Source organism: Rhopalosiphum maidis, chromosome 2, assembly GCF_003676215.2.
Source record: "Rhopalosiphum maidis isolate BTI-1 chromosome 2, ASM367621v3, whole genome shotgun sequence".
Taxonomy (NCBI): domain Eukaryota; kingdom Metazoa; phylum Arthropoda; class Insecta; order Hemiptera; family Aphididae; genus Rhopalosiphum; species Rhopalosiphum maidis.
Window position 1 is genome coordinate 29,945,752 of NC_040878.1, and position 8,532 is coordinate 29,954,283.

The window sequence follows — 8,532 nt, forward strand, 5'->3', positions numbered from 1 at the left end:
CAAATAGGTAACAGGCATGGATGACCACAATAAATGTTCAAAGCGTATTCAATTTATACGAACGTGCGTAAATGTTACTTTATTTGTACCACCATTGCACACAATTACATATCACAAAAAATAACAAATCATTTGTAGCTATATATACGAGTATGTGCATCGATCCTCTTTTAAATAAAATAATTTAAGAACCCACTATAATCAGTCGTGCAATCTCAATAAGTTAATAAAACTATAAAATACCATAATACCGTAGACCTTAACATATTATGACATTGATGTATAATAAGTATGATTAATTCCAAGTTCCAACCGATTCTAAAACATTATAACTTTAGCCTTTAATCTTTACTAACAATTAACATCTTATTTTATGCATCGTAGGTAATTATAGGAATTATCATAGTGTCCCTTTCAAATAGTGATACAAAAATAAATATAGGGCTACGCGTTAAGAATTAATGTGTAATATAATATAATAACACCTATACATTTGTCTATAGTCTATAGTCTATACTACCTATACTATTAATTATAATGCCTAATTTTATAAGCATTTCAACGAAAAAAATAAAATTTAAAATATATAATATATCAATGGAAATTAATTCCAAATAGTTTAATAACTATCATTTTCAATGTTTAATGTTTCTATATTAAAGTGGGATTGTGCACTAATATATATATATATATTTATATAAAAACAACGAAAACATTACTACCTATATAGTATATAAATTTCTATGAATAATATTTGGCCAATAAGACAATCTTCGTTACTTCTGTCATATTATTTAGACCGTAATGGATAGTAATGACTTTAGGAATGATGAAACGCACATAGATTCGTGACCCGTTCCTACCGAGTGCAGAGGTATTCCCCCTAATCACCACCACTGGTAAATGAAAGAGATTGTCCACGCTGCAATAATTTCAGTTTGTCCGGTTTCAAAGCCTTTATGCAGTACGTTATAATATTAAACCATTAATAGTCTAAACACGGCAAAATGCACCATCGACTGTCAAGTAAAATTTTTGTCACTATACTAGATACCTACATGACTACATATAATTTCGTATGCTATATGTAAACATGTTTAGACACGCAAACCAAGTTCATAGGTACAGGAGCACGTGCGTTTTATAAAATAGAAAATTGCTAGTTAATAGAAATGCAATAATAATAAAAATATTTAATAATGATTATGTTCAGTAAAATAATATTGGACAATGTACGTGATGTCTCCAGCGGTCATGGGCCTCCCGGTTTATAAAATGATCATTCCATTCACCCGTCGTTCTTTCAATCACGACAAAACTACTACTTCCACTACTATATTACCATTGCAATACTCCTAATAAACACATTATATACATCTACCTAACCGGATGAGGACAACGATGAACAATGAATCGAAATGCATTTTTTCAATCTTAGTAATGGTTTTTCTTTTTCCGCGAGCAAACACTTTATTGTATTTACGTATATAACATTAAAAAAAAAAAACGATGATAATATCAATTTATCGTCGCGGTTTTTACGGCGCGATCGCGACACGGAAACGTGAACTGTACGTCGTAATCGCATAAACCTATATAATGTATACCTACTTCTGCCGCAATACGATTACAGCATACTCTTTTTTTTTAATCGACTGCAGTAATTATAATGTAAGATTTTCACTTTTGAAACATTTTCTTTTTATCACTACCTATATAGCTTTATATTTAAATTATGCACAATACACAATACTCCCACTTTATACACAGACTAGACGTATTGTACATTATATTATATTTCTAGTAGCATCGTCCGAAATCCAAATATTATAGTAAGATTATTACCACCATTACGCCATCGCCATCAATTTCTCTGCTGTGCTACAAGATGCATCACTTCCTCTAGTTACAGGAGAACGTTTCTTATGCGTTTCGCTTTTTCGACCGCGTCAATTGTTTTGTTTTTTATCCTCAGTATCTACATATACCTATACTGGCTAATAGTGTATCTGATATATCATATAATAATTATCACGATGATGAAGCCAGCGTCGGACGTTTCTCATTATTTCTCGTTTTATATACGTATATATTATAAACGTGCGAAACTGAAAAAAGACAATGGCCCTCGCGCATATTAATAGATTATATAGTGAGTAAGTGGGAGTGGGGTTAGGTTAATGAACACGATTCACGGCGGCGGCGTAAGGTGTGCCCCGGTGGTGAGCGGCATAAATTCTCGTCCGTCCGTCGTTGTCGTCGTCGTCGTCGTCCCCGCCGACGGTCAGTGGGAAAAAAATTGTTTACAATGGCGTCGTCCGTCCGTCCGACGAGGAAAACAGGTTCCCCGGAATCGTGTACGCGTAATATGACGCGCGGCAGAGGATCTCATATCATTCCGGTCGCGGCGCACCACACTTTCGTTCCTACGTGATGGAAATATCTTACAGATATTATTATTATCGTGAACATGACGTATAATGCAGGTATATACGCACACATAGGTATATAATCTCAAGTCTCGTCATCATTTATATTTATATAGAGAACGCGTAAATGATGGAGCTGAGATGTACTATAGGTAATATACTATATATATATATATATATATACATATACATTGCGCGGTGGCGGACGAAAGAACAGAAAATATATAAACACTGCTGACCGGTTTTTTTGCCACGCGCAGAAACTTAACAGTTATACATTATACCTAATAGTAGAAAATTAATAAACATACAAATAGGAGTTATACCTCGCGGCTCGCACGTCACCCCGTTGACGGCCAATGATTTTGAATAAATAAAATCAAAAAGTTTGAAAAATAATATTTATATATTATGTGTAAGTGTAACATATTGTAAACTCATATATGCTTAAATGCGAACGCTCGGGAAAGCGTTAGATATATGACACAACTTCGAAACCGAGGTTATGTTAGATTCACCATAGCTCATTCAGAATATACACAGTGATAGTGAGTGGAGGCGGTTCGAGGATACGTGAAGATTTTGTCGCCAAGTATGCAGACCTTACCGAGTTTACGACGATGTATAATATAAGGTGCGCGCTGCGTGCATGATCGCGCGCGTTAAGAAACAGGCCACGTACGTTATTATATTATTTATATATATATACAGTGATATAGTAGTGCACGGTGAAGGTGGAATATCGGCACCATATTTGTATATAATAGATAAAAAGGAATCTGACTGGCTGCCGGTAACTGCAGCCGCAGCTGTAACTTACGTACGGTGACGATGGCGGCGGGGGTGGAGGTGTATACCTACGCCTTAAACTAATTTCTCGTCGTGCGTATATAATAATATAATATTGTCTCTCGGTCGGTCCGATAGGGTAAAACGGGTCATGGCTACTGCCGTCGCCGCCGCCGCCGCAGTCAGTTAATCATTGTAGCGTTTGATTTTATTTTATTTTTTTCTTCTTCTTTCCATTTCAAACCACAAGAGTTCAATCATATTCACGGATGATATAATCGTCATCGTCGTTGTACTATATATTTATATATTCATCATGTTTACGTAAACATTCCCCTTCGCGCGTAGTTGTTGACATTGTCACCAGTAATCAATAGACGGGCATGGTACAACTCGATAGTGATGCGTCAGTATTACCGGCTATCCTAACATATTATATATACCTACCTAAGATATCTAACCTTCCCTTTTTATGATGAATTATCTTTAGAGAAAATTATATAGTAAAAAAATTCGAATTTCTTATCAAAGCATAGTAACGTTATAAATTGATATTTATTTTAAGTTAATTATACTTGAAACTGTAAGTCTTTAGTGTAAGGTTAATTTATAAGTACCTATGACAATATTTTGTAAAAATAAACAAACAAAAAATCGAATAAAAATCAATAAAAAAAATAAATAATAATAATATGACTGTCAAAATTACGTACAACTCTGCTTATTATAAAGCCTAAAACTATATCACTCTCAAAGCAATATAAGAAACACAATTTTTGTAATGTTATCTGGTTATAATAGAGTATCGAAAAAACCTTAATCTTATTCTCTTTTTTTTCTTTGAATTCGAGACTCCCAACAGGTGCATCCGGTGTATTTTACAACTGCATTGTAAAATGTAAAGGTAGTTTTTGGGACACACCTGATAAACCCACCAACCACCAGACGACTGACGCCAACAACAATAGTATCTGTAATAAATAATAATATTATATCTATCAGGTTTATTTTATGCGACTCTTACTCTACGTCTACGCGATCGAAAAAAGTACATGTATGATAATACGCACTACATTATTAGACGGTAATCGAAGGACGCCAATCATTTTATACGGTTCTTTTGAAAACCAGTAGTCCTCGTATTATATAAATACATGGTGCATCTACACAATACGAGAACGACCGTGTTGATGAAATTCTAACCGATTTTTCATAACTTTTTACAATAAATATAAACTACCGTCAAGGATGTCACCGTATTAAAATGTTGAGTAAAAAAACGCATTATGGAAATTTCAGCTGAACAAGATTGTCGGACGTAATTATTTGGACTATAGCACGTTTGTTCGATGAATTGTATAGTTAAGGTATACCTGCCAACAATTTCAATTAAGATCCATTGCCTCTGTTCATATTTTGTTTAACTACGAATTGAATAACAAGAAACACAATGATTTTCTCCGCATTAAGCAGTGATGAAACATTATGATGAAAGATCACGCGGGTGGAGTGTAACTTCTATATTATAGTAATATTACTAATATTTTAACGTAGTTTTCAACGACAGATATTCGATCACACGTGATTTAAAGATTTATAAGAACCGATTAGCCAGCAAAAATTACACTGCCATTATAGTCTTCCAACAATAATAATAACAATAATTTACAAAATTCGCTTACGTTATATAAAATATAATATACATATAATAGAAACAAAAATAATAATGTAGTTTCTACAAAAAAGGAGATATTTTTAACAACCCTAAAAAGTAAACAAACTAAAAACATACATAAACACCTGTTACGTACTACAATTACTAACACACTGTCTAAGCGCAGGTGACTTATATGTGATAATTTATCACTGATAAATGTTAACTAGGTATATAGAATGTAACACAAATCACAATATACATATAAATGTATATATATATATATATATATGTGTGTGTGTGTGTGTGTATGGGTCGTCAACACAAAATGATTATACAATACAACTTGAACTATTATTACGATTGTAATAAAAGTCGTTGTATTTTATGTTAATCTCTTTTAACACTAAAGTCGCCATCGTATGTCAAAAAATAACGTATAATATTCGGCTATACCAGTTTCGAGATTCACTCGCATATTTTGTACTTCACTCGTAACAATATTATTAACTAATGCAATTGTTGCATGATAATAATATTTTCTAGGTAACGTAAACCGTTCCGAACACAAATCGGTGTTATACGTATACCAAATAACGCAGTTTTTTCAATCGAACGGCATTGCGCCCTAACACCCAAAATAGAATTTTCGTCGAAATCTCGACAAACTATAATACCTACCTACTGCCTATGTTACCACGTAAGAATGCATTTCGTTGACTACCCAACAGTTTGTATAAAAACATTGAAATATGATGAATGATGATGGACATGAACAATATAATTAATGTACAATTATCAAAGATTTAGCAACACGAGTACACGACTGCGGTCGGAATAATCGCACACATGCGCGACCAACTACACCATCACTACAGGTGTCCATACATTATATTTTATAGTCTTCTTATCGCGTGATGATAATAAACGAATACTGTGAAGTACCAGACACGCGTATCGAGTGGGCACTAATCATAATAATATTGTCGTCTTCATTGTTATTGTTGTTGTTGTTGTTGTTGTAGTTATAGTTGTTTTTGTTGTCATTTACTTGTTTCCAGGTATATGGTACCTGGAAACGAAACAGATGTCGATTTTTTTTCGGTCTGGATCGTTTAACTGATGGTGATGTAATCGAACTACAATTCTCTTCGGCCGAACCGTGTGAATTCAACCAGGCGTCACAGTCTACAGACATTGCTCACCAGAAACACAATTAGACTATAGGTAGGTAATCTACATTGATGGTCCAGTCAGGTACAGTAAGGTGAATTTAATATAACCGAGAGGAGAACTCGTGGAAAGAAATATAATAGTAATTAGATACTCGCCCAAAATCAATCCTACAGCATAATTCTGTGTAAACTAATTCTATGCAATAAGTGCTCTTCCTGCAGGCGATAAAGGTAGACGACACGACGATAAAATCTAATGACAATGATAATTTTATGATTGATTCATAGATACTACTCACGTTTGTTTCTTTCGCGAGATGTCAATATCATTACTGCTGCAGGAATACGTCCGAACAAGGTGTATTCTAGATCCTGAGATTCGTGTATGTGCGAATGAAAAAACAATTTAAAACAGAGAAAAAGAAAAAAGCCAACAAAACGAAATACCAAAAACGAAAACGAAAAACGACGACGACGGCAGCGACGACAGCGACGGAAAACAAAACTTAACGTCAACAAACACAGCGACGCACCGACTGTAGACGAGTGTGTGGGGCGGCAGACCACGGCTGTCATAGTAGAGCGGAGTTGCCTATAGGTGTAACTCATGGCAACCGGCGGCAGCGAAATGTACAGTGTCGCCATTGTCCCAATGCAAAACTAATTGGGAAATTATTGTACGATGCCTGTGGTATAGTTTTTGTTGTAGGAGTGACGCGTCACAAAAAAATGCAACAAAATCGGTACGCAATTTCACTCATACGATTACAAGGATCACCGTAGAGCTGACGAGACGTTTCTTGGGTAATCGTGTGACACAAACAGATCGCTGTGTATCGGTTAATGAGAAGAAAGTTCGAGAAAACCGACAAAAAGTTTGGGTTCGCTGCGGACAGGATTCGAACCTGTGCGGGCAGAGCCCATTGGATTTCGAGTCCAACTCCTTAACCACTCGGACACCGCAGCTCGTGTTGGCAAGGTCGATAAACGTCGTTATTTAAGCGCGGCAGCGATTATACAATACCGATACTAATATTATGATACAAATAATATGACAGACTTACAATTATGAATTAATTACAATAAATGATTTATGCATAATATTAAAATAAACATAATTTAATCGGGATTAAAATGTAACATCATAACGTTTCGAAAAAAATGTGTGTTCCATTCAGGGCCGGTGAAAGCTATGGGTGACCTAGGCGACTGCCTAGGGCGCCAGCATGGAAAGGGCGCCAAACTGAAAATTATTTTTATTTAATTTATCTTTTGATACGCATTAACAATATATACAATTTGAAATATTCTAATGTTGTTTTAATTGAAGATACAATTATCTCATATTTGCAGGGGTGAACTGGCCTGGCGGGACACCGATACAAATCCCGGTGGCCCGTTACAATAATAGATTAAAATAAATAGCCTGATAATATTTTATAAATTAAAAATATATAGTATATGAAAAAACATAAAAATATAATAAATATATATTACATTATCAGCTCATGTGATTTTAAGTATTATATTAATCGATAATATTATACAATTATTATAAAGTGTTTTATATACTGTTGAAATTCATAATCAGATGATGGGTAGAGTTGAAAGTATGAACTCAAGATTTGTGAACAATAGTCCATTATACATGGATTTATTACTTCTATGCTCAGTCAACTTCAATAGTTTTAAATATGGTTTATCAAAAACAGCCTTGAAAGCTCTTTCTAAAAATTTAATCCGATTTACAGTCAATGATAATTTTGGAAGAATTCCATCAAAAATTAAGAGAAGAATTAGTAACTACCGGATTAAATATCACCTGTAAAACATGCAAAAATTGTGCTTATTGCTGTTTAAAGTTATTAGTCAAATACAATTTGTATAGTAATGCGCATACAAATTTATCTTTGGCTTATAATTATCTTTTAACACTACCGGTAACACAAGTAGTATGTCATTTTCAACACTAAAATTCATAAAAAATGGATTATGAAATACTCTAACTTATGAGAATTTAGAAACGTTTATGTTGATGTCCGTAGAAAAGCGAAAATTAGCTTCTATAAATGACGATCGACAATAATTCGTCGATTTTAATCGACAGAATCTGAGAAACTAGTGAAGTTATGAAAAAAATCTAATTATGTAAAATACGAATTACTTTAAGAATTCATTTTAATACATAGATATTATATTAAAATGTGTACACAGTATCTATATAAAAATATCTTATATATTTGTGTTATTTTTTATATCTACATAGAATGTTGAAAATATTTTTTAAATAATAAAGGTTTTTATCATTATTAATTTTTTTTTACATACTTATGACCAAATCGTTGGTCCTCTGTTAATTTTTGGCCTGGCAAAAAAAATTCCCGGCCTGAAGTATTAACCTAGTCCGTCCCTGATATATTTGTATAATGTAAGAATATAACAGTGCATCGAAACCGCTGGTTTTGATGTAAAAAATAATGCCTAC

General features: G+C 33.6%; 1 protein-coding gene and 1 non-coding gene across 2 annotated transcripts in view; both read right to left on the reverse strand.

Annotated features, from left to right (window-relative positions):
- LOC113551339 (echinoderm microtubule-associated protein-like 2) overlaps positions 1 to 6,602 on the reverse strand; it is a 53,076-nt gene extending 46,474 nt beyond the window's left edge. The window contains exon 1 of the mRNA XM_026953526.1: positions 6,347 to 6,602. The gene's annotated coding sequence lies outside the window, so the exon portion shown is untranslated. The remainder of the gene's footprint in view (positions 1 to 6,346) is intronic.
- A 329-nt stretch (positions 6,603 to 6,931) lies between these two features.
- On the reverse strand, positions 6,932 to 7,013 carry Trnas-cga. The gene has a single exon. It is a non-coding gene; the product is annotated as a tRNA-Ser (tRNA).
- Between the last annotated feature and the right edge of the window lie 1,519 nt (positions 7,014 to 8,532).